A 27,239-nucleotide genomic window follows, 5' to 3' on the forward strand; every position below is an offset into this window, starting at 1 on the left:
GTGATAAAAGCAAAGTTATAAGGAAATGTATCATTAACAATCAGGCTCCCATCCTTCTCAGTTTTTTTTTCTCAGTTCTCCATACTCTACACATTCAGTGGTATAAATATTAAATAACATATACAGGGCTGGTATGCCTATAACCATGCAGCAGCAAATTTGTACTTTTTCATAAATAAAGAAGAGATAAAACAACTCAAAATGATGGCTTCTGGAATGTAACATTTCAGTTGGTCACAACAACATTGACAGAAATTCATTCATGATTTAAAAGTATCACGACTGCATCTCAGAGATATTGGATCCAAACTTCTGGACTGTAGCCTAGCAAACAGAACTTTAATGAGCACTCTGGTTACTCTGAGTCACTGTCAACTGTGAGAACTATTGACTTAATGAAGGTTTTCTGTTTGGGCAGTACTACAGTTAGAACCCAGGACTTCACCCTTGCGAGACAGGCACAGAAGAAATGAACGACATCACCAGATCATATAGGGAGTTTTCTAATTATAATTTCTAATTATGATTAATCATAAAAACTAATTCATGACAAATGTCAAAGTAACCGACCTCTTACAAATGGAGCCTAGAAATAATCATAGGAGTTGTGCATCCATATATTTCAATAAAAAGAAATTGGGAGAGAGAAAAAGAGAAAGGGAGAGAGAGAAAAGGGGAAGGGAAAAGAAAGGGAGGGGAAGGAGGAGGGAGGGAGAGAGTGAGAGAGAGAGAAACTGAGTCTGGATTTGCAAGTCAGTTTATTAGAAAACTCTGAATTTAAAGTGCATTTTTGGAAGTCAAAATATCCTTATTTTAATGCTACTCCATGTCCTAACTACTCCAGATTGGAATAAATAAGAATTCATTTATATAAACTAAAGAATATATCAAATAAGGTGTGTGGTTGGCAGAATCCAGGCCTCTAAAACCATTGTACCTAGCCAGTTCTGATATTGCTTTAGATTACAGGAAAAGGCCACTTTGAAAATGTCATTAATATTACTAATGACTGACTTCAAAATAAGAAGGTGGACCTAATCCGATTATGTAAATGGATAATATCAGTGATCCTCTCTGGCTAGTAGCAGAAAAGGAAGTTTGAGATTCAGGACACAGAAATTTGACCTCCAACCATGGAATTCAATATTAAGGGAGACATATGTCTAGGAATTGCAAAACCTCAGCCCCTGACTGCAGAAGACTGGATTATGAAAGGAACTGGGAATCTGGGGAGCAGAGTCTTCTCCAGAGCCCATAGAGAAGAGCTGGGTTTGGTAGTCATATTGCTGTTTTTGCCTTTGTGTGATGCTCCCCTGAGTGGGTCTTGAGCCATGTTGTGCCTGGCTTCTGACTCATTGACAGTAAGGAACGGATGGGTATTGCTTTAAACTACCCATTTGGGGTCATTGGTTACAGCTGCAACAACAAACAAAATACTGGGTATAAACTTCAAATGTTACTACAGTCATCACCCCTTGGAAATGAACTGGCTGCTCTTGACAGCAAAAGAACTCATTGGCAGTTTAACATTCTGAACATGAGGTCTTCCCCACTAAGCTTTTGTAACATTCAGAACGCCTGGCTTCTCCACTCTGCTTTCTAATAGCTGGCTCTCCTTCAGCACATTTTTCTTGAGGGCACACTCATTTTTATTTCTAGGTTAGACAGCAGCATCTAATATTCACATATCAATCTCAGAAAACTAGAAAAGGATGCTTGTCTGTTTTCTTTGTTCTCTTACTTCAGAAGGATCTTTTTTGTGTGTGAAAGGAAAAGTTCACACAGTTCAGACAAGAGCCACAGATAGCTCCACTGCCGTATCTTGGCAGACTTTTAATATGTGACATATTGTCAGACCGCAGCACTTAAAGAACAATGGAGTCTTTCAAGTGTGAGTTCAGTTTAGCAATTTTATACTTTGCATAAAAGGAAAAAATATTTAGTTTTTTTTTCTTATTAAGGGAGCTAAAGATGATTTCTTATAAGTTTATACATATGTTCCATATAAGAGTCCTCAAACCATTGGAGAAGTCAAACTAAGAAACCTTAGAATAACGATGTGTTAGTTTTGTAGGACTGCTATTTAAATATATATATATTATATAATACATATATATAGAATATAGGAAGCTTAGAAATACAGTTCATCCAGCAACAAATGTTACTTGAGGAGTATAGTTCCATATATTCATGAAAGTCTGTGGCCATCCAACTAAAGATAGCAGAAGTTCTTTGCTCTTGTCAAGGACTGCCAGGAGAGATTATCTCTCCCACAAATAATAAGGAAGATAGCAATTGTATCTGCAGGAATGAAGTAATAGAAGATGTTAGAGTCACAGAAATCCCGTCTCTTGATTCTAAGCCTACTAGCTCTTTGATTTCACCGTGCATTTAGTCCTGACTTACATAAGGCCTGTCAGGAAATCACACATGTTTTGTTTGTATCAGAATCAGTAGTGCGATATATAAAATTAGGATAACACAAAACAGAGATAATATGTTACTTCCCAGCATTTCACGGAAACTAAAAGCTAATTAAAATATACTTGACCCAAATAAAAATATGGCAGGCACTATGCCAAGAAATTTATACACACGACCTGAAGAAACAGTAACTGCAAATGATGGTTATCTGAATATTTCAGAAAAGAGAACCAAGATTTATAGATATTTGATATCTTGCCCCAAACCATGCAACCAATTTTTACTGCAGCCACATCTATCAAAGTCTATCTTTACTATGTCTTAAACAGTGAATATTTTCAGAATATATAAGGAAAACTCCTATCATAGAATGAAAGCATGTACTTGCTTTTTCCATATACAATGAAAAATACAAGAACAAGAGATAAGTCACTGTGACCTTTGTACTGGATATAAGTGATAGCTATCACTGCATCATTAGTAAGTTTGAGTGCCTCTATGCGCAAAACTTCTAACAGGATTCTAAAGATAGCAATATCCTATATTTCTTCTAAAAGTATGGACATTTCTATTTTTAAAAAAAGAATCATTTACACATTAAAATGAAATTCATGTTAGCATATAATCTTCAGACAAATGACAAAACTACTGTGGAATTCAGATACAAATCACAATGCCTACACATAGCTTCTGACTACTTCTAAAACAACAATATAAAAGAAGCATTTTCCAAAGAAAAACAGCATCAAGCTCCAACTTGGAGGACAATGTGACCTGTCTCTTATTTGGAAGCAAGCCTAAAGAAATTATTTCTCGTAAATGAAAATTAAGCCATAATACATTATCAAACCTCTTGCAAAAATAATCAATGTTTAAGTAACACCTTCTATTGACCTTTTAAATATAAGCAATTATCATTTAAAAAAAATTCTCTCTTATCTGAGCTGCTTCTAGAGAGCAACTAGATGTTCTTGCCTCTTCTCAAGCCTCGGGTTGAAACAACATTGCATGCAAAACAACACCAAGGCCAGGCCTCCAGTATCACAGAGAGCAGGGATTTATGCTGGAAATCTCTCCTAAACACATAACTCTGTACATACTCTAAACTAGAGGGACACAGCACCCTCTGCTGGTACAAACCCTGGGGCCACAGCATATCCTTCAAAGAGTTAAAATAATGTTAAGTAAAAGCCCAACAAAATGAGTATCAGAAAATTGATAACTTTCAACAGGGGGACAAAGGGAAAAGAGTTAAGACAATGAAGGGAAGAGGGAGACTGCAGGCAAGAATTCACTGTATCACAGAAATGAGAAAAATAAGGGACGGCTTGGGTCAAAGGGGAGTGGGGATGAGAATGTTGAAGGTTGACACAGATAAAGATGAATTTACGTTAAATGGAAATTCGAATACATATACTAAAAATTAAGAAAAGTGTGGGAAGGGGTAAGTCAGGAGGTGTGAGTGAGGAAGTTGATGGGGTGATATTGATCAAGATGCACTGTGTTCAGAAACTGATTTGTTGAATGGCAAATCCTTCGTACAACTGCTTGAAAATAATAGAAATAGTAAAAAAAAATAAGCAAACATATGCTATAAAAATATTTCACATGTCAGGTGCAGTGGCTCAGACCTGTAATCTTGGCTAGTAAGGAGGCTGAGATCTGAAGATCAAGTTTCAAAGCCAGCCCAGGCACAAAAGGACCTGAGACTCTGATCTCCATTTAATCTAGAAAATGGTAAGTGGGGCTTGGCTCAAGAGTAAGGTGGTAGCCTCAAGCTGAAGAGCTCGGGGACAATGCCCAGACCCAGGGGTAGGTGGGTAGCCTGGAGCTGAAGAGTACCCAGGCCAAGTTCAAGCCTCAAGACCCACATACACACATAAAAAAAAAAAACCCACAGGCTCTGCTGTACTAGAAACAACACTGAAAGAATTTCCTGGGGTACAGTAAACTAAACTTAATGGAAACTGAATCTAAAGAAACCAATGAAGGAATATAAAGTAAATGTAAATATGTAAGTAAGTATATTGAACCAAAACTTGTCCTTGTTTCAGAATTTTGAGAAGGTAATTTGTTCTCTGCTTCTTCCTCTCCCAGTTGCGTGTGTCATGTAGTGCCTGTCATATCCTGGAACCATCACAGCAAACAAGAAGATTTGGCTACCTAGATACCAAATCTGAGCGCAGCTAACAAGAAGACATTGCTCTTGTTCACATCAATATTTACTTCATTGCATAATCAATGTGGTCTGTCTGTTCCAGTATGATTTTGCACATGCTTCATTGGCATAGCAAAGGCCAGGAAGGACAAATGGCAGCAATGAGAATGTAATCACTGTTCAATCATAGAAGGATGCGGGTGCTAAGTAGGTGGCAGAGTTCGTTGGTTCTAAGGCTTATCTGAATCTTATCTCAAGGTTATCAACCATTTTTTCTGCACCAAATCTGCTTTCCACTCCTGACAAAGGTCATCCAGGAAGTTTTAACATCACTGAAAAAAAAAGACTTTTCATATTAGTGAATTCAAGTGTCTGTTACTAGCCAATCAGAGAAATTAGCATGATAGTATGAGATGTTCAGAATAAAATTACTGCATCATGTATACCAGTCAAGGTTATGAACAAATTATTCCTGCACTGAAAAGGAAGTTCTCTTATATGGCTTCCTATATACTCATGACCATTGTGTTGGCTATGGATGTGGAATGCTTTGGGGACAAAAATGCTGATTTTAGCAATACCTAGTCTTCCACCTTTGATGCTGAGTCTATCTCTTTTCTCAGTGACTGTCAACTTTGCCAAACTTACTTCCTGGTCTGATGATGAACTGGATTACAGCAACAGAGTAAAAAAATCCTGAACCACCATTCCTAGAGTTAGCAAAAGAATGGTCTTCAGCTTCTGGGGACTTCATTTCCCATCATCTGCCATCATCAACAAGATTCTAGGAATAATCGATGATTGTAGCTACAACACAGATGAAATCTCAAAAATACTGTACTGAGCCAAATGAAAACACAAAAGATAGCACAAAATTTGGTTTTATTAAGCAAAGTTCTAGAAAAGTCATAACTACAATACTATGAAAAAGAGTAATTCATTGCCTCAAACCAGGAATAGGAGGAATTGATTTCAGGATACTTTTTTAAAAGAGTAATGAAAGTATTCTTTGTTTAGATTTGGGTGGTTTATATAGATTATTCACTTGTCAACAATGATTACATTATGCACTTAAGATGAGTGTGTTTATTATTTGCAAATTATACTTCAAAGGAACTTTCAAGGGAAGAAAAATAAAGGTATAACCAATGAAAGGATTTTTCCAAATGACATAGGATCTTACTTCCTAAAGATTCTACTTTGACTCCTGGAAACTAGGCCAGGAAGTCACCATGAATAATTGGAAAACCTCTCAAAGATGAGTGGTATTTATAGAATTCTATCTCTCCACACTTTCTCTCTCCTTCTCCGTTTCTTTTCTGTCCTTCCACTCCTCCCTTCTTCACCTTTCATATGTTTGTGCTCATGGTCACAGGCAGTTTGAAGCCATTTCTCTTTAGGAAGTAAAACTAAAGTCAAATAACAGGTAAGTCACACAACAATGTTCTTTGTGTTATATAACAAAGCTCTGAAAAGCTATGGTATTTCATTAAGTCTATACTTTGATTCTTGTATTTTCTATCCACTAAGAGACTTTATAATCAGGGTGTTCTATGATCTGGTAATACTATAGTATTTCTGTTGTTGTTTTGTTGCCATTCCCTACTCAGCTAATAACTAAGATTATATATCATAGCTACTGTGGTAGGCTCACAATAACAAGCTGGTTTTAGGTAGAGTCTGATGAGCTCCCAAGGACCACAAAATGAATGACTTGGAAAAGCCAAAGCACAGAAAATGGTCTCTGAAAATATTCAGTGCACTTGTTCACACCCATGCTTACCCCATCATTCATTTTGTTCATTTTCTTAGTCAGGATTAAACACTGGACAGTAATAACTGAGCTTGTCAGAGTGCTTCCCTTTCAATCACATGTAAATGTATAGAGGATCTAATAAAACCCCTTGAATTTACATCCAACATTCCCTTCACTCTGAAATCAATTTACCTGATGTTCAGGTAAATTCTGAGGTTTTTGAAACAATCACTTCCACCTTCATTGCTGTATCTGGCTCAAGATCTACATTCTTGTCCTCTTAGTACACATCATTTCTGAACACAGTCATGTGGACAAGAGATTCTCCTGAGCACCCTATCAAACCAAGATAAACTCCCGGACATCTGCTTGCCTGGCTCTTCCTGGATAATCCTTGATCTCACCAGTGATCTAAAATCTTAAGAGGATGGAAAGCAATCTCACAATAGTTTGAACCCTTTTAGCTGAGTATATTTGAAGTTTTAGAGATGGTTAATTTTTCTATTGTGCAGTACTTCCAGAAAGGATTGACACCATTATGTACGTATCATGTAGGAAGAACCTGTAGGCTACAGCTTTTACTATTATTCATTTACAGATGAATAATGAACAAGATCTTCAGTTGTTATTTATTTTTAATATTTCATGAAGATCTGAATAATTTCAAGTTTTTGCTATATGTGCAAAGATGGAACAGTAAACTGCTAAAATATCTAGCTATTTCATTTTCTAGAAGTTTAACAAATAGAATTTATCATAGAGGATATTTCACATAAATAAGAATGAAAATGTGCCTGAGGATTAGACATCACTTAAATCTACTTTGTAGTAGAAAGAACGGAACCCTGGGCCGGGAGTTTGGCCTAGTGGTAGAGTGCTTGCCTAGCATGCACAAAGACCTGGGCTCGATTCCTCGGTACCACATACATAGAAAAATGTCGGAAGTGGTGCTGAGTCTCAAGTGGTAGAGCTCTAGCCTTGAGAAAGACCAAGGACAGTGCTCAGGCCCTGAGTTCAAGCCCAGGACTGGCAAAAAAAAAAAGAGAAGGGAACCCTGTTTCATAGTCATTACAGATAATCTTTAACTTCAACCTGTTTGACTTAACCATATGAAAGCATGTGAAAAACAACATTCAGTAGAAACTGTGCTTTGAATGTTCAAAAATGACATCGACTTAAGCTAGCACCAATGAAGCATGGTACTGTTCCATGATACAGTTTCCATTAGCCAACCAATTGCTGAACATTGTACTGGGTTACAGTGTTTTTAGATACTAATATTTAACATATTATTATACAACATGCTTTGAGTTAGGTGATTTTGCCTAATTGTTGGCTAATGGAAGTATATCGTACATGGAAGACTGACTGGGCTCTCAGGTCAGTTTATTGAATTTATAATTCCCTTTTTTCCTCTCTTTCTTTGCTTCTTTTTTCATCCTTTTATTCTTTTTTTTTCTTCGTTGCTCTCTTTCTGTCTTTTCTCCTTTTTTGTGGTGCTGCAATTTTACCTCAGGGACATATTTCTTCCCTCTACAAACACCTCATGGCTTCAGCTTTGGTTAATTTTGAGATAAAGTCTTACATTTTGCCCAGGCTAGTTGAGTCAGCAATCTTCTGACAGGAGATGGGCATTAGCCACTCTGCCTACCATTTTCTGCTGAGATGGAGAAAGCTCAGGAACTTTTTCCAAGGTTGTCCTCGAACCGTTTATCTCCATTTTCCAATAAGCAGAGGTTACAAGGATGAGCCACCACATCTATACTGAATGTATTTTTGGAGTTACAATATTTTCAATTTATGGCATGTTTATCTGGGTGTAACTGCGTTGTAAGTTAAGGAACCACTGTACTTTTCTTCCCATTAATCTTATTTATTGAATAAATAAATAGAGTCTAGCCTTCTTTCACACTGACATTAAATGTTTATTGTCTTTACCCAAAATTTTCTGCAACTGTTGACAAACCAATCACAAGGGTACTCAGCAGGAGATGAACCATTTCTTCGACTAATCTTCTAAGCAATTTCTCCCACATATCTTGGCAGGAAGCCGGTAACAGTTTGAACAGAATTGTGCACAATATGTGCAACATAGCCAAAACTCATTAAATGTCTTTGTCTCATGCATCTTGTGAAACACAATATTGAACCCCTGATGAGCAATGGCTTCAAATGTTATGTTAACATTAAGATCACCAGAAGCCATTAATTTTACGAGTCAAATTACATCGCTCAGCATCGCTTAAACAATGTTCTAGAGGCCGATCTGCCTATCATCAAGTATAAGTGAAGTTGCAAGGAGAGTTTTCTACGTACTTTAGACACACATAGTAAAATGCTCTAGAATATACTTACCAACTTACTATAGGATAAGACGTTAGTCTAAATTTTATATATTGTATTCACTTTTAGGTGATGAAAATAAGATTTTCACAACACTATGGTTTTGCTCAAAGACCAATGTCTTTCCAAGAATTGAATTTAAATATTTAATATTTGGTTTTATTTTGTATGGTTTTTTTTCTACTACCAGGTTTACATTTTACTTAGTCTCTAGTGCTAGCATTCTGAATCTCTATTTTTCCACATTAATCTGTTCTTATCATGCCCTATTATCTCCAGTGCAGGCTGCTAATAGACATTCACCTCTCTTTCTAACTACCCTTTAAAATACCCCCATCAGCCAGATGTTGGTGGCTCACCCCTGTAATCCTAGCTACTCACAAGGATGATATCTGCTGATCCAGGCAAGACAGTCCACGATAGTCTTAGCTCCAAATTACACATCTCAAACCTGGAAGTGACACTGTGCCTCAAAGTGGTAGATCACTAGACTTCAGCAAAAAGCTCAGGAGCAGCACACCACCAATGAATAATCTCTGACTAAATAGAAGGCAGGATGATCTCAATCTTCTCCTCATCTCCATTTTAAAGACTTTCAAATGATCTTTTATACCACAAAATATAGTTATCACTGTACTTTTACACCTGCAAATACATTCATTATTTAAATCTTCATTTTAAAATTGAGCTTATTTTTCTCTCACAGATTATAAACAAAAAGTCAAATGCTGCCTGAGGTGGCCTAGACTGGCACAGTATTTATCGAGAAAGTTAATCAGTAACATGTAAATCATGATGTACAAATTTGATAATATCTCAGCGTAGGAAAATGAAATGGTAAAAAGTTTAACATTCCTTACTATCAGTGATTCTTTCTACAGTATTATCTAACAATCATATTTTCCACTTTGACTTGTGATACTTCTTTACTGATAAGTGAGCTTTTATTCCCCTTACGTGACAAAATCAAATAAATTACATGACAACCTGGGCAATAAGACAAAAAAATTGATCTCTAAGGCTGACAAAGAAAAACTCAAATCAACAAAAAATAGATCAATTTTGTCATTGAGTATGGACAAGGCCAGCACATGGAGGTCAAAACTCAATTGCATTTGATCTAACAATCAAGAGGTCATTTTTTTCTTTGCCATTTGCTAAGTTTTAAATTCAGTCAGAACCCTTAACTCAATCTTTAAGAATATTTTAAGGCTGTAACAATGATAACTTAGTACTTATTGATTTGGAAAATAATTTCAACTTAGGAAATATGATAACATCACAATTTTTTATTGGTTTTATTCTTAATAGACAAGAGGCTAAGCTACAAAATCCATTTTGCAAGTATAAGGTTCTCTTATTTTGAGCAACAACAGAGAAGAAAATACTGTTCCCTAATTTGGCAATAGACAGTACTGAAGGAGAAGGAAAACGCAATGATTTGCACAAGCAGCTGAGCTCATCTAAATTCAATAAAATCCATGAGAATGATAGGTCATGTCCTACCACGGCTATTTTTGAAGACCTTATTCAGATTCTGTGACTGATGATTCAGATAAAGTCAAGCCAGAAGCAAATGAAAGCTTCTTTTTAGTTAGAAGTCCAAGGAAACTTGGAAGTCTGTAAGAAAACATGATTGAGATTAATGATAGATATAACTAAAGATTGGCATTAAAGTTAGACAGCTCAGAGACTTATTTCAGCTATATTGCCTCTGGTTAGATTATTAAAGGATGTTTATTAACTTTCTTTGTTGTATCTTTCAACTGGCAAATAGTGATAAAAATAATAGCTACTGTGTGTGTGTGTGTGTGTGTGTGTGTGTGTGTGTGTGTGTGTGATATCACAGCACTGGGCTCAATATAATGTGTTTATTGGTATTATTACTGATAAGCTTTTATATCACCAGCGCATTTTTTTTAAGCATCACCAGTTTGGCTTGTGATTGGTTCCTAGCATCATGAGACCTAGTTTAAAAAAAAGCATTTCTTTTTAAGAGAAGCAATTTAAAGTCCTAGGGAGTGACTAGCCTCAATTGGCAGTTAAAGTTACCGAAAGAAATTTTAAGTATTAGAAAATACAATGGTGACAACTTTGAAACCAAGTTGTAAGAGATAGTATATGACAATAAATGCAATATTTGCCTGAAATGAGTTGTCAATCAAAGATCACAAGATCCTACAAAAGGACACTATTTCTGCTATCACCACTATTGCACTGCAATGCTGTATGTTACTAATCTGGGTAAAAAATATTTGTACACAGATTATACAAACAAAACATACTGTAAATATATTTCTAATATTATCTATTTTACTGCTGGCTCTGTAAAAGAACAAGAGAACACCAGTCTTCAACATGTTAGTTAACATGGCTAGCATTTGCTTTAGAGAGCAATCATAATAAACAACAAAAAAAGAATTTCCAGAAGTTATGCATTCTGTTAATCAGATCATTTACTACTCACACAGGGACTTAAATGATTATCCAATGCATACTCACAAACCTGTAACCAAGTATTTTGAACCTTCCCATGATGGGGTATAAATGGCCAATGTTCTGGCAAGAAAAGTATTTGGAGTAAAAGATGTTTCAGATCATTTTATCCTGTGTTTTAATAGTTCAAGCCTAATACTCTTACATGCAAATAGTTCCATGAGGATGAACCGACCAAGGGTATTTCAGAATATTATTTTAAGAAAAAAAATTTCTCCATTGATCCTTAAGGAAAGAGCTTGGAGAAGATTTTTCCCTCCAAGATGATTGATGACAACAGGTGTCAATAAGATAAGTTTTCTCACAGTTGGCTAAGGTTTATGTATTCTCAACACTGTGTGTTAGAGAAGGAAGTGATGATAAATAGGACATGCTGTCTCGATTATTAATTCCCATTTCTTTTCTGATGAATTTGTTGGCATTAGGGAGCATCAGTTGACAATACACACACACACACACACACACACACACACATTCCTCTGTAACACTATTCCTTTGGTAACTTTCTGGAAAGATCAGCGTCACAGGCCACTTGGGAGGAAAATAACCCCATAATCATAGATTTCTTTGTACTCTTCACTTAACTGTATTCAATGTAACTGAGTCCTTACTGCCTACTGCTGATGCCATTTTATACTGGAAGATTTCTCAGACCAAAATTTATGTTGCTGAAACCCCACAATGATAAGGAAAATGTAATTTGTTTCCATAACACAGTTTTCCATAGCACATTTTCTTCAAAGGACAGGTCAATCCATTTTCCTCGTGGAACAATCTTCTCATTTGAGACATGAGAAAGTGTTATTTTTCTAAATGAATTTCGATAAGATCACTGTGAAGATGATAAATTATTTATATGAACATTATTTCAGAGTCTGCAGGGATTTGGGCTTCCTACCTTGAAGAAAAACTCAATGAAAGGTCTTAAGGTCCAAATCACTCTAGCCAAATGGAAAACTGACATCATTGGTTCCTACAAATATTCTTTGAACCAAAACAAGTTTGCCAAGTTCTCCAGAAAATGTATAAGAAAATATTATTTGGTATTTGATTCCACCGTGAAAAAAAAATGCACTAGCTTATCTGGGCACAGTGGCTCACGCCTGTAATCCTAACTACTCAGGGGACTGAGATCTGAGGATCAAGGTTCAAAGCCAGCCCAGGCACAAAAGGACCTGAGACTCTTATCTCCAATTAACCTCTAGAAAATGGGAAGTGAGGCTTGGTTCAAGGATGGGGTGGCCTCGAGCTGAAAAGTTCAGGAAAAGTGAGCAAGCCCAAGGGTAGAGGGGTAGCCTTGAGCTGAAGAGCTCAGGGATAGTGCCCAGGCTGAGATCAAGCCCATGACACACAATAAACAAACAAACAAATAAAGTACTGGCTTGGAAATGTAGACATAAAGTAAGTAAAAACAAACTATAGGAATATCTAGTGTTTCTATGTCTAGTGATTGGAAATTAGATGGATTTTATTTTTTGCTTTCTTGATAAAAAATTATCAATGGTAGATGAATAAAATAACTGTAAAAATCATATGCCTGACAGCTTAAGGTAAAGATTATGCTCTACAAGTTCAAATTTTACTACCTTTTAAATATTTTATAAATCATGCTAACAGTTTTAAGAAAAATGTCCATATTATCTGAGTCCAAATTTTACTGCTATATTATTTCTATTATGTATTTTGGAAATGGAAATCTTTTGACCTTAAAATAACCAAGTAATAAAATCAAGTACTAAAAGAAATTGAAAAGCCCTGCATCTGACTCTTTACTTCTAACCATTAAGATGAAAGTCAGAAAAGAATTGATGAATTCTACTCATAACCAAAAGCAAGAGGAAGAAGAATTTACCTTTACCTTGAAGTTGTATAACTAGACTGGTGTAAATTAAATGGATAGGCTCTTTTTGACCAATGTAATGCAAAATAAAAACTATACTGAAATTTTTAATGACTTAATCCAAATGGCTCTATCTTTATCTGTTTTTCTATGAAAAAATTACTTGGGTATTCATTAATCCCATCCACCAAAAGGATGCTTAATGTTTTCAGAACATTGCATTTAAAACATTGCAACAGGGCCAGGAGTTTGGCCTACTAGTAGAGTGCTTGCCTCGCATGTATGAAGCCCTGGGTTCAATTCCTTGGAACTACATACATAGATAAAGCCAGAAGTGGTGCTGTGGCTCAAGTGGTAGAGCTCTAGCCATGAGAAAGCCTAAGGACAATGTTCAGGCTCTGAGCTCAAGTTCTAGGACTGGTACACATACAAAAAAATTGTAATACAAAGAAAATAGATAAAAGGTGATATTGTCCACTTTTGAAATTTCCATAGCATTCAGAGATTGCCTATTTCTTATACCAGGAGAAACATAAATATTGAAATATCTTGTTTAAAAAATTCCAACCAATAAGCTGTGGAAAACTGTTTGAAATAAGCACAAACCATTGTTGGTGGAAAACTACAAGAAAAATGTGAAAACTTTTACAAATTCTTTTGTATTTGTAACAGAAGGCTTTGTTAATGACACAATATTTCAGCTCATTCCAGTATCTGCTAAACATTATTCAGTATTATTCCTGGGGACAAAACTCATGCTCATTTCTATAAAAAAAATCTGTTGAAGTATCTAAAATTACAAAACTTTGATTACTATTCTACAGATTATCTTTGATCACTATTTTACAGATTACTTCCAAAAGTAAAATAGAATAGCATTTCTGATAAATAACTATTTTAAACCTGTTTTTGTTTGATCCTTTGTAACTCCAACTTAGTTTCATCTATAAATCCAGTTTATGTTCATTCTTATTTTGACATATCAAATTTCTCAAAGTTTAAGATGAGTGGATCAATCCATTCACATAAGCTTCCTATTTAGCAAAGGTAGCTTCAAGTAACCCCAAAGGCAAGGCCTATTGGGGAAAATTCTCTTCCTACCTTCTTTCATTCTCTCTCCTTTTGTTCTCTGTCTTTCTCTCTCTCTCTCTCTTATTCTGTTTCTTTCTCTGTGTCTTTCTCTTTCTCTGTGTGTCTCTCTATGTGTCATCTTATTTTCTCTCTTCTCTCTCTCCTCCCCTCTTCTCTCTCTCTGGAATGACCAAATATTGCTTCATATTTGTATTAGATAATTGGGAAGTCTTTTTTTATTTTTAATTGTAATATATAGAGGGGTTACAGTTACATTAGCCAGACCATAGGTGCATTACTTCTCACACGTTGATACCCTTCTCATGTTTTTGTCCCCATTTCCCTCTCTCCGCCCCCTCCCAATCATCTTGCTTCTCCCCCTTCCCTTTCCTATTTTCAAACAAACAAATAAACATATATACACGATTGCAGGTACCTTTGCAGAGTTACACTTCAGATTTCTGCAGAGTTGCACTTCAGATTTCTCCCCATATTGTTTCCCATAATAATGTCTGTTACGTGCTATTCTTTTAAACATATGTTTATAGAGAAATAAGAAGTCTTTATTAGTGGAGCAGACAAAATTCCTAAGCTCAATAAACCTATATCTATGATGCACTTACGGTCAAATACGAGCTTTTGGTTGACAAGTAAAAAAAGTCCAATGGGGCAAAGCATTAAAACCGATATTGCAATTCTACTCATGTTTTAACTTAGAAGGACAGAGTAGACTGTCATTTACAAGAGAACCCCAACCTGTTAACAAATCAAAGTGACTGGGCTCTTTTTTTTTTAGTGACTGGGCTCTTAATTAAAGTGAAAATGTAATTTGTATCATTTCTTGAATATTTGAAAGCAACTAGTAAATTCACCCAATCAACCATAAACAGTAAAACAAGCAATTAATATAATTTGTATTAATCATATCTACTGCTGTTATGCAAATTCAGCTATTCCACTTTACTTCACTGTTACTTTTAAAGAACCTCTGATTTTCTAAACACAAAGGCACCAAGAAACAATGTTTGAAAGGTGTTGACAGCCCATGTTCCCAGATGGCTTGGATATTACAGGCTAAAAATCACATCTTGCTTTATCTCACAAATAAAGCTGTAGTTTAATGCAAGCCTAGAGTTTGGGTCACAATTAGATTTTTTAAAGCTATAATGCACGCTTTGCATTGTATTATGCTGAGAGCTAATGAATCCAGGAACACAAGAGGCAAGGAAGTACTGAACTGTCTCTCAAAACATTTGACCCGGAATTCTATTTCTGTAGATCATTCCTTCTAGATGCCTTGAGATTTTAAAGCCATAATGTTGAGTTTATGGTAAAGGAAAAATTATGTGACTGGTCACAAACAAAAATTCTGTGGGTTGAAGGGATGTCTCAGAATGAGAATAACGAAGAACTTTCAGGTATTACAAAAGTATAATGGGAAAAAATCTATCTGCTTTTGGCTCCACAGTTTTAAGATGTAAAAGTATTGATCAGTCAGGTGTTCTCTTCCTACTGCACAGATCTATCTAGTGAAAGAAAAAGATGGCTAAGGAGACTGCTCAAAGTCAAAGGTCTTTCTAAAGTAATAGCTTTAGCCAAATCAAATCTTCCTTGAAGAGTTGAAGAGCTATCTTCAGCCACAGAAGCCAAATGCACAACATGTCTTCCTCCTCTTATACAAACTGGAAAGCAAAAACACTAGGGTATGGGTAAGGGTGGTAGTATAATCAATAATAAGCCTGTTAACATAGTTTAATTATTTCAGCACAAATTGTAAAATGTTATATAATGGCCTCTCAAAATTATACATTCTTATCAAAATGATCCTCTTTGATAATCAATATTGCTATTCAACCCATGGCTTATCTCTAATATAGAAATTGTGGCTCTTAAGCCAGGCATCAGTAGCTCAGGTCTGTAATCCTAGCTACTCAAGAGGCCAAGGATTGGGGTTTGAATGCAGCCTAGGCGGGAAAATCGATGAGCTGCTTATCTACACTTAATCACCACTAAGGTGGAAGTGGAGTTCTGGCTCAAGTGGTAATACCACTAGCTTTATAAAAAGCAGAGAGATAGTACAACACTGGTTCCTCAATGTTACGCATTTTATAGACAGGAGAATCCTCCATGTCAATTCAGGGCATCAAAAATATAACCCACTTGCCAGGTATCAATAGCTCATGTCTTTTTTTTCATTATCTTTATTGTAATTATATTATACATTATATATTATTGTATTACACAATAATATATTATTATTGTATATATATTATTGTATATACATTATTGTATTATACATTATATTCATCAGATAGAAGGTGAATTACTTCACATACATTGATACCCTTTCTCATGTCTTGGTCCCCATTTCCCTACCCCCACCCTCGCCCCTCATCTTGTTTTCCTCCCTTCCCTATCTATTTCAAATAACCAAATACTGACATATCCAATATATCAGATAACCAGGTAAAATACTGTAACAATATGAGATAACCAAGGGATAGCAAAAGAGATGAGAAATAACATAGCACATTAAGGACAACAGTCACTCATTATATGGCTCTTGTTTCTATATCCTGGAGGTCCTTTCATTTAGCATCATTCTATATGGCCTTATGTATCTATGTTTTATTTTATTGTAAATCTGCTAGGAGAGCCCAAGGTTTCTACTGATTATGACAAATGAGGGAAACCATTAAGCCTATGTTCCTTTGAGTCTGGCTTACTTCATTTAATATGATTTTTTCTAAGTCTTTCCATTTCCTTACAAATGGGGCGATGTCGTTCTTTCTGACAGCAGCATAGAATTCCATTGTGTATAAATACCACATCTTGTTGATCCATTCATCAACTGGGGGGCATCTGGGTTGGTTCCATATCTTTGCTATGGTAAATAGTGCTAGTAGCTCATTTGTTTAATCCTAGCACTTCAAAGCTGAGATCTGAGAATTACAGTTGCAAACCATCCTAGGGAAGAAAGTTCATGGGACTCTTATCTCCAATGAATTGTTAAAAAAAAAAAAGCCAGAATTACAGTTGTGGCTCAAGTGTTGTGCTCAAACCTTGAGCAAAGAAACTTGGAAACAGTGTGCAGGCCCTTAGTTCAAACCCTTGGTCCAGTACAAAACTAACTAAACCTCACTTTTTGTACACATTGTGGCAGTATAGATGCTGAATCAGCTAAGAAGCCACTTAGAAGTTCAAAGAGTTTCAGATGATGCGATCAGTAAACTTTCTCTTTCAAAATTAACAAAAAATTCAACTTTTTCAAGATTTGGTAAACTTAGAACTTTGTCCTTTCTATTAGAATACCTAAATAATAAGAACAACCATTGTACCACACAAGAGAGATTATTATGTGGTCAAAAAGTGATATTTTCTGGTAATCATAACTGTTCAACCACCTTCACCTACAGTAGATGGGAAAGAAAGAGGGCAAGTCTTGGACTGAATGACTATCTAAGTCATAGCTATATAAACTGAATTTCAGTTTAGAATTATGTCATTCATTGCACTCAGCAAATTTCCAATGAAAGCCATTCTCTAACATCACATTCTAAATGCTGAAAATGGTTTGGAAGAAACAACAACCAAAAACCGCATTCTTCTATTCAATGATCCAGTTGCTGAGAATTTATCCTACAGCAGTGGTAGTATAAAATTCAAAAGGCATCAATAAAAATCTTGTGCACATACATAAAATGTCCTTCTGGTTCTTTGCATGGCTGGGAAATTTTAGTGGAACAACTGACTCTATGTCATACTACCGAGCTACTGTGACTACGGAAGGTGTGTGATATTATATGAAATGAGTAAAAAACAATATTCATTGCCCTATTGCTCACCTCCTAGTGGTACCTACTGCTTTCTTTCAAGTTCTTGTGAACTGTTTATATGCTGCTCATTGATTTTTAATTTTTCAATTATATACCACTGTTGATTTGTTATTTAAATTGACTTCAACAAAAGGCAACATAATTTTTTTAAAAAATCTTCTTTATCCTTGTCTTTATCCTCATCTTTTTCCTTGTACACTTTTTCTTTCCCCCAACAACGACAATAAAATTAAAATATATACTTTGTTCATCTTCGTATATTATCTGATTAGATATGTGGGAGTCCACACCAGTCTCTCTAAATTCTTAATGAAATGTCTCTTAATAATGCAAACTTTTCTGTCAACTGAGCCCCTACTACATTACTTCAAAATCTTATATTTTGACAATTGTCTCTGCTTATCTCTCTGCTTTCAGTTCCAACCTAACCTAATTTGTCCTTCACCTTCCCATCGTGTAATATTTCAAAAATGCATATAACTGCCACTTTCTCTTCAAAAATCCTTGACTTATTTAAAGTAAGAGAAGCATGCAGATAGTTTATGCAGATTGCAAGAACTTTCTTGCACTCTTCCTTTTCTCAATAGTCTCATTTCTCATTATTATGTATACATAGTACCCTGTGCTCTCACTTACATGAAACTACTGGATTTTGTTCCTATAAAGAGGCAGTATCTTTTCTCTTATCATTTCATTCAGTGCTCAGAAGGATAAAGCAGAAGAAACACAAGGTCAAGGCTAGCCTAGTTAAATCGTGAGACCTCATTTCCAAGAAACAAAAATAAAAATGATCTGAAGGAAATATATCAGAAATTTCTATTGATAAGTATATGTCCATTACTGATATCCTTTTTTGTTTCTTTGTTTTTGTGGGTCATGGAGCTTAAAGTGGGCCTGGGTACTGTCCTTGAGCTCTTCAACTCAAGGTTACTGCCCTACCATTGAGTTAAGCCCCACTTTCTATTTTCTAGAGATTGATTGGAGATAAGAGTCTAAGGTCCTTTTGTTCCAGGGCTAGCTTTGGCCCTTGATCCTCAAATCTCAGCCTCCGGAGTAGCTAGGATTACAGGCATGAGGTTTGGTTTTAGTTTTTTAATTTGTTTAGAAAAACATTGAACCAAATATATGTCCTGTTTAAAGAATGATTGGCTCAAAGCTATGCCGTGCAAAATCATTAGAAGTATTAGAATTTTGTTGAGGATTTTTCCTTTTTCTCATTTTAAATGGTCAGGCAATTTCCAAAAGATGAGCTTAAAGGTTCTCAGACTTTCTCAGTAACAATCTTTACAAGTTCATCTATGCAGCTTGTCTGTATGCAAAATCTGAAATTACAAATGGGAATCAAATGTTCATTAGGCAATATCAAATACTTTGAGAATCCACAAAAGGCTTTGCATTCCAATTATGCTACAGCACTTTATATATCCCAAGATCCAGAGCATATAAAACTTCTTGTGTAAGAGAATAAAATCATTTATAGAAAAATCACCTTTTTTGATTTAATATATATTCACATGTGTGTTTATATAAAGTACAGAATTATAGCAAAACTCTGCTATTGTAAATGCTTTCTTTTTTTTCACTGTGATTAGTCATGTATCTCACTGATACTATCTGTAGAGTATCTTTTCTGTTTCAGTTTGTTATAAACTAAAGTCACAATAGAAAATTTTTCCACTATTATTGAACCATAGAAACAGAATCTAATCTTTTAAATGCTTACTTAGGCTGTATAGTATTGAGTTCCCCTTTATGGTGAGTAAAATTCTCCTATTGTGGTTAAGAAACATAGCACTACAGAAGACTCTAGAGGTCATGTATCTCAGTGCTTCTAACTTTTTGGTACATTCTGTTAGATGGAAAATGGTAATATTCAAGCAGGATACTATATGAAAGGAGTAAGAACAGGATGAATCGCTCTTAAAATCTTAAAGAGTTGACAAAAAGGAGGCATACAAATCTACCAATGTAATTTGAAGTATGTTAAAGTTGTGTACAGTTGTACAGAAGAAAAAAAAGATTAATTATAGGATTCATAAAATTTATAACAAGTTTTCACCCCATAACAATTTAAATAACACATTTTCTTCCAAAGGTGAAGATGAGCATCCTGACCCTATTGTGTTAGAAAATGTGTGTGGCTATGAACTCAAATTGGCAAAAATATCTCTGTGCTTCAAAAGCTCTGGCCCCTATCACTATTTTCCTTTTTCTTCCACCTGTGTCTACTAAAGAGCTGGGCTCAAGACCTAGATTCATCCTCAACTCCCTCTCAAGACCAATCTGTGCTGTGCAGGAATCTGTTGCCTATAGCAACTGTGTTGACAACAAGGATATTTGGTTAGGACTTTACCTCAGTGTGGTATTTATTGTTTATTGGAGCCTCTAGTATCTTTCTCTTTCATAAGCTCTTTGGCTAGAACTGACAGTAGGTGCTCTGTCTGTTTTTCTTTAATTCTTACAATGGTGTTTGTTGGGAGCCGAATGCAGGCTGGCCCATGAATCTGCATCACTGAGTAAGATAACCACACAAAGAAATGAGCTATCATGTATGAACGCCATGCCTAACTGTGAGCTATATCGTTGGTATTGTGAATCACTTTCTGCTGAGACTTGATTACCATTGGGTACAAATGTGTTATTGCTTTATCACTCTCTGCTGAGACCTATAGGGAGGGTAAACACGTGGACCTCCCCCACCCTGCCCACCTTTGTGCTGATAGGCTCCTGTACTCTATATTAGCTGAATGTACTTCCTCAATAAACAAGCTCCTGCCTTGATGGGTCTCCCTGACAGTGTCCTCCAAGGAGGGAGGGCTGGGTGCGGTAGTCAGCTGGTCCTGGTCGGGCCGGGAGGGACCGAGGACTAAAACCCCCCGACAATGTTCACTTTCACTTTACTAATTCCTGGTTCTCCTGATTGCTGCTATTAAAATAGCATTTCATCATCAGCTAAACTAAGGGAGTCGTCCTTCCAGAACACTCTGCTGGTGACATTTAAGGTGGGCAGTAGCTACATCTGTTTGACTTATTTTTTTTCTGCCCCTGATCTTTCTAGCAACAGTCAAAATTGTACTCCTCTAGCCCAGGGCTTCATGTGAAATAGAATTCCATGGGCTTCCTTATCTATCTATTTTGTACAGTGTTCATGTCAACAATATACCTGTCTTTAGAAATTTACAAAGCTTATCACTTTAGATTATTGCATAAGGAAGCCCTCCTAAAAGTATCAGTGACCAGTCTTATACATAGATTTCTAGGATTGTTTAGGCACTACTTTAATATCTGCCTCTTCCATCTAATTTATTGACAGGACTCTTGTTACTCAATCAGTTCATCTGGAGGAATGAAGAAGTACACAGTGTGTACAGTGGCTGATACATGTCCACTGGTGGACAACATAGGGGAACGGGTAGAGGTCTGTGGTACCTTGATCCTTTTATCCCTACCATAGTCCCTACATTCTTCTTTCTCTATACTTTAGCATCGGAGATTTCATGAAATTCAATTCACCATAGAGTAATGTGCTGCTGTTTTTATTAAGTTAGTACAGTTTCACACCAGGATGGCCAAAATGGCATGAAATCTTTTTTGTGAAGTATGTTCAAAGTAGAAATTTAGACTGTGTTTTACTGACTATCTAGCCACTATATTTATCAGGCAGGACTCTCCAGAGAAATGGAACCAACACAACATAAAGCATGTACAGTGAGAGATTTCTCACTGGAAAGTGAAGGGTTGATTTTGGAAACTATGTCTTCAGTCAGAAAGCCAGAAATTCAGGAGAGTCAAAGTGTGCTATCAATGTAAAAGCCAAGAAGCTCCAAACTTAAAGGAAAAAAAAGGACAAAAATCTCAGCTCAAAGCAGAGAAGCAGAAGGGATTCTTTCTTATTCATGAAGACCAACTTTTTAGTCTGCTTTCTGTAGGCTTTCAGTTGATTTGACAAAGACCTATACAGCCTAGAGAAGTCAATTTGCTTACTCAGACAACCAATTGAAATGTCATCCAAATACGCTTGGCTTGTATACCAAGCATGATACCAAAAATCTGGATGTCCTGTGACCAAAATAAATCCACAAAATTAATTACAATACTACAATAATTAATTATAATGCTACAATACTGTATACCTACTTCATTGATGGAGAAGGTGATTCTTCTCCAAGATGGCAGAATACAATTCTCAGAATACAATGCTTAAAATGGTATGGAGAAATAAACGAGCATTAATCTCAGTCATAAGCAACTTCAGTGGTCCCTACCATAGCAATCTTCAGAGTCTAAGTTTCATTTGTTTCCTCACAACAATTCCAACTGCTTGTAAATTTTGGCAACTTTTTTACCCATAAGTTCATATATCTGATGTTTTTCCCTAAAGATGAGAGATAGGAGATATATATATATATATATATATATATATATATATATATATTCCTAGGACAACAGGAAAATAGTTAAGCATTACAAAACATTGTTAAGTAAATACTGCTGAATTCCTGTCCACTTTGACGATAAGCCTTTATTGGAAGTAGCCCTTTCTGTGTTTAATTTTCCTTTAAGTTATCTAAGGCATTGGGAGAGAGAGAAAGAAGATTTTGTAATTGACAGCTGTTACATCATTCCAGAAGCCCTGGTAAAGGACCACTGGAAAAATACCTAGATGGACTGCCTTCACACCAGCACTGGCTATTTTGAACATTCTGTGGCTATCTTAAGGATGCTACACAACAACCACAGCGGTTTACCACCAAAACACACCTGCAGACGCCAAAGATATTGACCAGTCTCAACCACTTTGAACAGCTTTGGCTGCACATTTTGCTTTCAAGCCTTGGGGAACTCTAGATCACCACAACTATACGTTGAAATAAACAGAGAAAATAACTCCATTTAGCAAAGGCTAAATGAATTTATATATGTAATATGCATGGCACAGTAATGACCGGGTCTTGTTATGATATTTCTAAAGCCTGAGCTCAAGCTTTTGCACTAGGGTTTATTTTATTTTATTTTATTATTTTTTTATGAAAGCCATTCTTCTAAGATGGTCACAAAGCAGACTTTAATCGCCTTCTTCAATAGGGCAAAGAAGGTCAGTTTTGCCATAAGGCCAAGTTGCCTGAGTTTAGATCTGCAGGACCCCAGCACATCTTTAATTTCCTCAGCTGTGAGGTAGAGATAATAATGGCACCCACTTCCTAAATTCTTAAAGTGGGTTAGCATCATTAAGTGAGTTAATTCATATAAAGAACTCAGTACATGCTGAGTGTACACTCATGTTACTGCAATCAGTGCTATTAGATGAATTCGACAGGTGGCGATCTCTGACATTAGCCCCATGGCCGTGACAGCATTAGCTCTGAAGTACATGGCTAGATCAGTCCTGTAAATTTCTAAATACTTGAATATAAGTGACTTTATTTTATATTTTTAAAAAAGATACTTGTTTTCTTTCTCTTTATTTATTTTCTTGTTTAAGAAGCGATACTGGAGAAGCAATCTTGAGTTGGCCATTTTAATTGTAACCGAAAAGACATAGCTTCCATATAAAACATTTGTATCTACATGATATGCAAGTAACAATTATTGAACAACTATTCCAAAAGAGAGATTTATCTGTCGTTTTAGAGGAAAAAATAATATTCAAAAATTATTTGATATTTGTAAAATATATAAAATTACTTGAGATTTGTTACTCTCCCTTAAGATAAAGAAATATAATTCTCTTACAAATTAAATTCTATGGGGTAGAAAAATCAACAGAATTTCTGTACATTTCAAAACAAATGTGAGAAACACTTTTTAGAAAATCTTTGCACAAATCATATAAACAAAGCAACAATCACCTGGAAATATTCCATATGAGCTCTCATTTTGTTTCATTTCAGAGCAAGCAAATTACTAATGCAATAGTGTATTTCCAGCACTATAGAACAAGGAAGACATGATATCACATCTCTTTTTTTTTTTTTTTTTTTTTTTGCCAATCCTGGGCTTGAGCTCAGGGCCTGAGCACTGTCCTTGGACTTTCTCAAGGCTAGAGCTCTACCACTTGAGCCTCAGCACCACTTCTGGCTTTTTTCTATGTATGTGGTGCCGAGGAATCGAACCCGGGTCTTCATGCATGCTAGGCAAGCACTTTAACCACTAGGCCAAACTCCCGGCCCCATGATATCACATCTCTGATACACATACACACTCCTTTTCTTGTTAGTTGGAGCGCTGGTCTGCCTCATGACTCTGTCAACAAAATGACCTTGAGTCTTCAGATTTCTGTGCTTCACAAAGTATCCTGTCTGAGGTCCTTCATTATCCCAATAAAAATGGCCTAGTTGTTTTTTTTTCCCATTTCCTGAAATTCATTCCAATAAATGTTATTTTATGTGATCAGAAGCACATAGGCATTGTACATTTGTGTTCTTCCCACAAGAGTACCCTCCTTTGTTTGTCTAATACAGATTCATAATTGAAAGAGTCCAATTCATAGAAGATATACATTCTCCTTAATAATGTTAATCACTACTGTCTCATTAACCTTTAAAACACTGAGCTTAATTCAAACAAAAATAACAGATGGTGTTTCAGAAAAACACATCTTTATATTGCCTTGTTTCTTTTCTTTCATATGTTACTGTTAGAGAAAACTAGGTCAGAAGTTCATGGAGATTTAATTATATGATGTCTTCCTTTCTGTACTCAGTATTATTTTATCCAATAAGCAATAAAAATTAAGTTAATTTTGTTTGGATAACAGATATTCTTTGACTACATGCTGTGTTAGAGTAGAGCTGTGGCTTGAGTGGTAGAGTCAAGAAAACTTATACTAGTTGATAAAATATATCATCTTTTCAAATATGTAAGTCTATATAATATTTTTGATCATTATTTGCCTTACTTTTTTTCTTTGGAAAGTTGGTCATTTCTGAAGCATTTTGACTACAGAAAATGAAAATATAATACTTGTCAGAGCTTTGAAGAAGTGTCATCTTCCAATATCAATTTCTTTTTTTTTTTTTTGCCAGTCCTGGGCTTGAGCTTAGGGCCTGAGCACTGTCCTTGGACTTTCTCAAGGCTAGAGCTCTACCACTTGAGCCTCAGCACCACTTCTGGCTTTTATCTATGTATGTGGTACCGAGGAATCGAACCTGGGTCTTCATGCATGCTAGGCAAGCACTTTAACCACTAGGCCAAACTCCCGGCCCTCCAATATCAATTTCTATCTGTGTCATTTTCTTCTTTTTTTTTTTTTTGTCATGGGACTTGAACTCTGGGCCTGGGTATTGTCCCAACTATTCAGCTCAAGGCTACTGTCCTACCCCTTGAGCCACAGCTCCACTTCCTATTTGTGTCATTTTCTACAAGCAAACAATCTGAGTAAATCTACAAATGTAATTGAGAGACTTGCATGCAGTAACACATACAGAGGATCTCTCAAGGGGTTAGCATCACAACAGCTACAATCTTGATGAACTTAAAGATTATCTTGGGTATAACAACATTCCCTGATATGTTTTGTAAAGTCTGCCCACTCATATTTGTGGCTTTTGGTTCCCTTGTTCATATGCTTGGACAAGTTTTTCAGTGGAAAACATCTAACGTAAATATTATCATCTACAGTGATACTGAGCCGATGATTCTCAGCTAGACAATCTCTATACTCTATAATACTTTGACTACTAAGTCTCAATGTTTTCTCTTCTTGGAATAATTCAATATCCTCCTATCAGAGAGGGACATATGGCAAGACCCTCAGGAGATACTTGAAATCTTCGGTAGTATTGAACTCTCTTGAGTAATTTTTTTGTGTAATTTTTCCTTAAAGCTGAATAATCCCCCTAATAATGTTTCGCTGAGTTGTTTCAGATTTAGTCCTACTTTGATGTGGCTTATCTAGCTTCTTTTCTGGCTTGTTGTTCAAATGCTTTGACAATAGCTATCACATACCTTTTATTTGATCATTGAGTCTAAGCTCAAATTTGAATTAAATAGTTTTCATGCTATTTAATGTGATTTTATAAGAAAATGTGAGTTTATAGTATAAGGCCTCATGCAAATATATATATATGAAGTGTTATACTAGTTGTGACCACTCTTCTTTTATATTATTGCTTATAGTACCAAAAACAAGCTCAGAATATTTCATTCTTCATTTCAGAATAAAGAGCAAGAACTTGATCCAAGTGATTATACTGAAGATGAAATTTTCACTAAACCATGAACTCTACTTGGCAATGGAAATGAGATTTTCTTAACATGAATCACATCATGAAAGCCATTGGTCCACTCATTCCACATCAGTATAAATCCTTTCTGACTCTAGAGATTTATGTTTTCAGTTTGGCCTTTCTTTCAATTACTAGAGAGCTTTAATTTCTTTTCATTGGGATGTTCTCATTTTTTTCCTGCTTTCAATGCTCTGCATATATTACACACCTGTATTTGTCTTTGGTAATGGAAAAAGAGACTCATCACTTTCAATGCTCACTCGACATATCTTCATTATCTTGGGAATATCTTCACCAAAATATATTAAAATGTCACCAGAGAAAAATGAATGTATATAGAATGTATGAATATTGCTGTGCTAGATCTGTATCTCTATCTCATTAGTCAGCATTCAGCCTTCCTGGCTGTTTGTCTATATTTCAAATGCAGCCTAAAAAACAACAAATAGATTTAAGACATTCAAATGAAAAGTAAGGATCCTTTTGCTGATTCTATTCACAATCGACCAGCTATTGTCCAATTCATTTCTTTTACTCTAATGAACTGTTTGCATCAACATCAAGAAAATTTCATTTCTTCTCTCACATTTATTTGGACTTTCTATATGCTAGGAGCTCTTGGAGATACAGGGGTAAAAGAAAGAACAAAGCCAGCAAAATCCTTAGCATCATGATGAGCATATTCTAGCAGAATAGATATACAGCACATCAAACAAGAAGTAAGAAAGAAAGAAGAAAGTTAAAGCTACAAAACAGGTCAAATTGCTATGCAGTCAGGCAGGATCCTATACTATCCAGATGATATCTGAGTAGAGACTTAAAGGAAAGTAATGAAAAAATCCACAAGTATTGTAAAATAACATCTTTGACAGAAAATTGAAATATATAATAACATCACTTATTAATATGAATTAATGAACTAATCCAGACTGCCCAGGGAAGGGAGAATTCTAATAATTCCAGGTAAAGAATGTGTCTGAACTATAAATTCATTAAAATATTACATAATACTACATTTTCTTCGACATTTTACAAAAGTCTTTTGGACATATTCCTACTTTGTGAACTCTTCCAAATTGATTTTATA

Source organism: Megascapheus bottae, chromosome 1, assembly GCF_031878675.1.
Source record: "Megascapheus bottae isolate mThoBot1 chromosome 1, mThoBot2.hap1, whole genome shotgun sequence".
In the NCBI taxonomy this organism is placed as follows: Eukaryota; Metazoa; Chordata; class Mammalia; order Rodentia; family Geomyidae; genus Megascapheus; species Megascapheus bottae.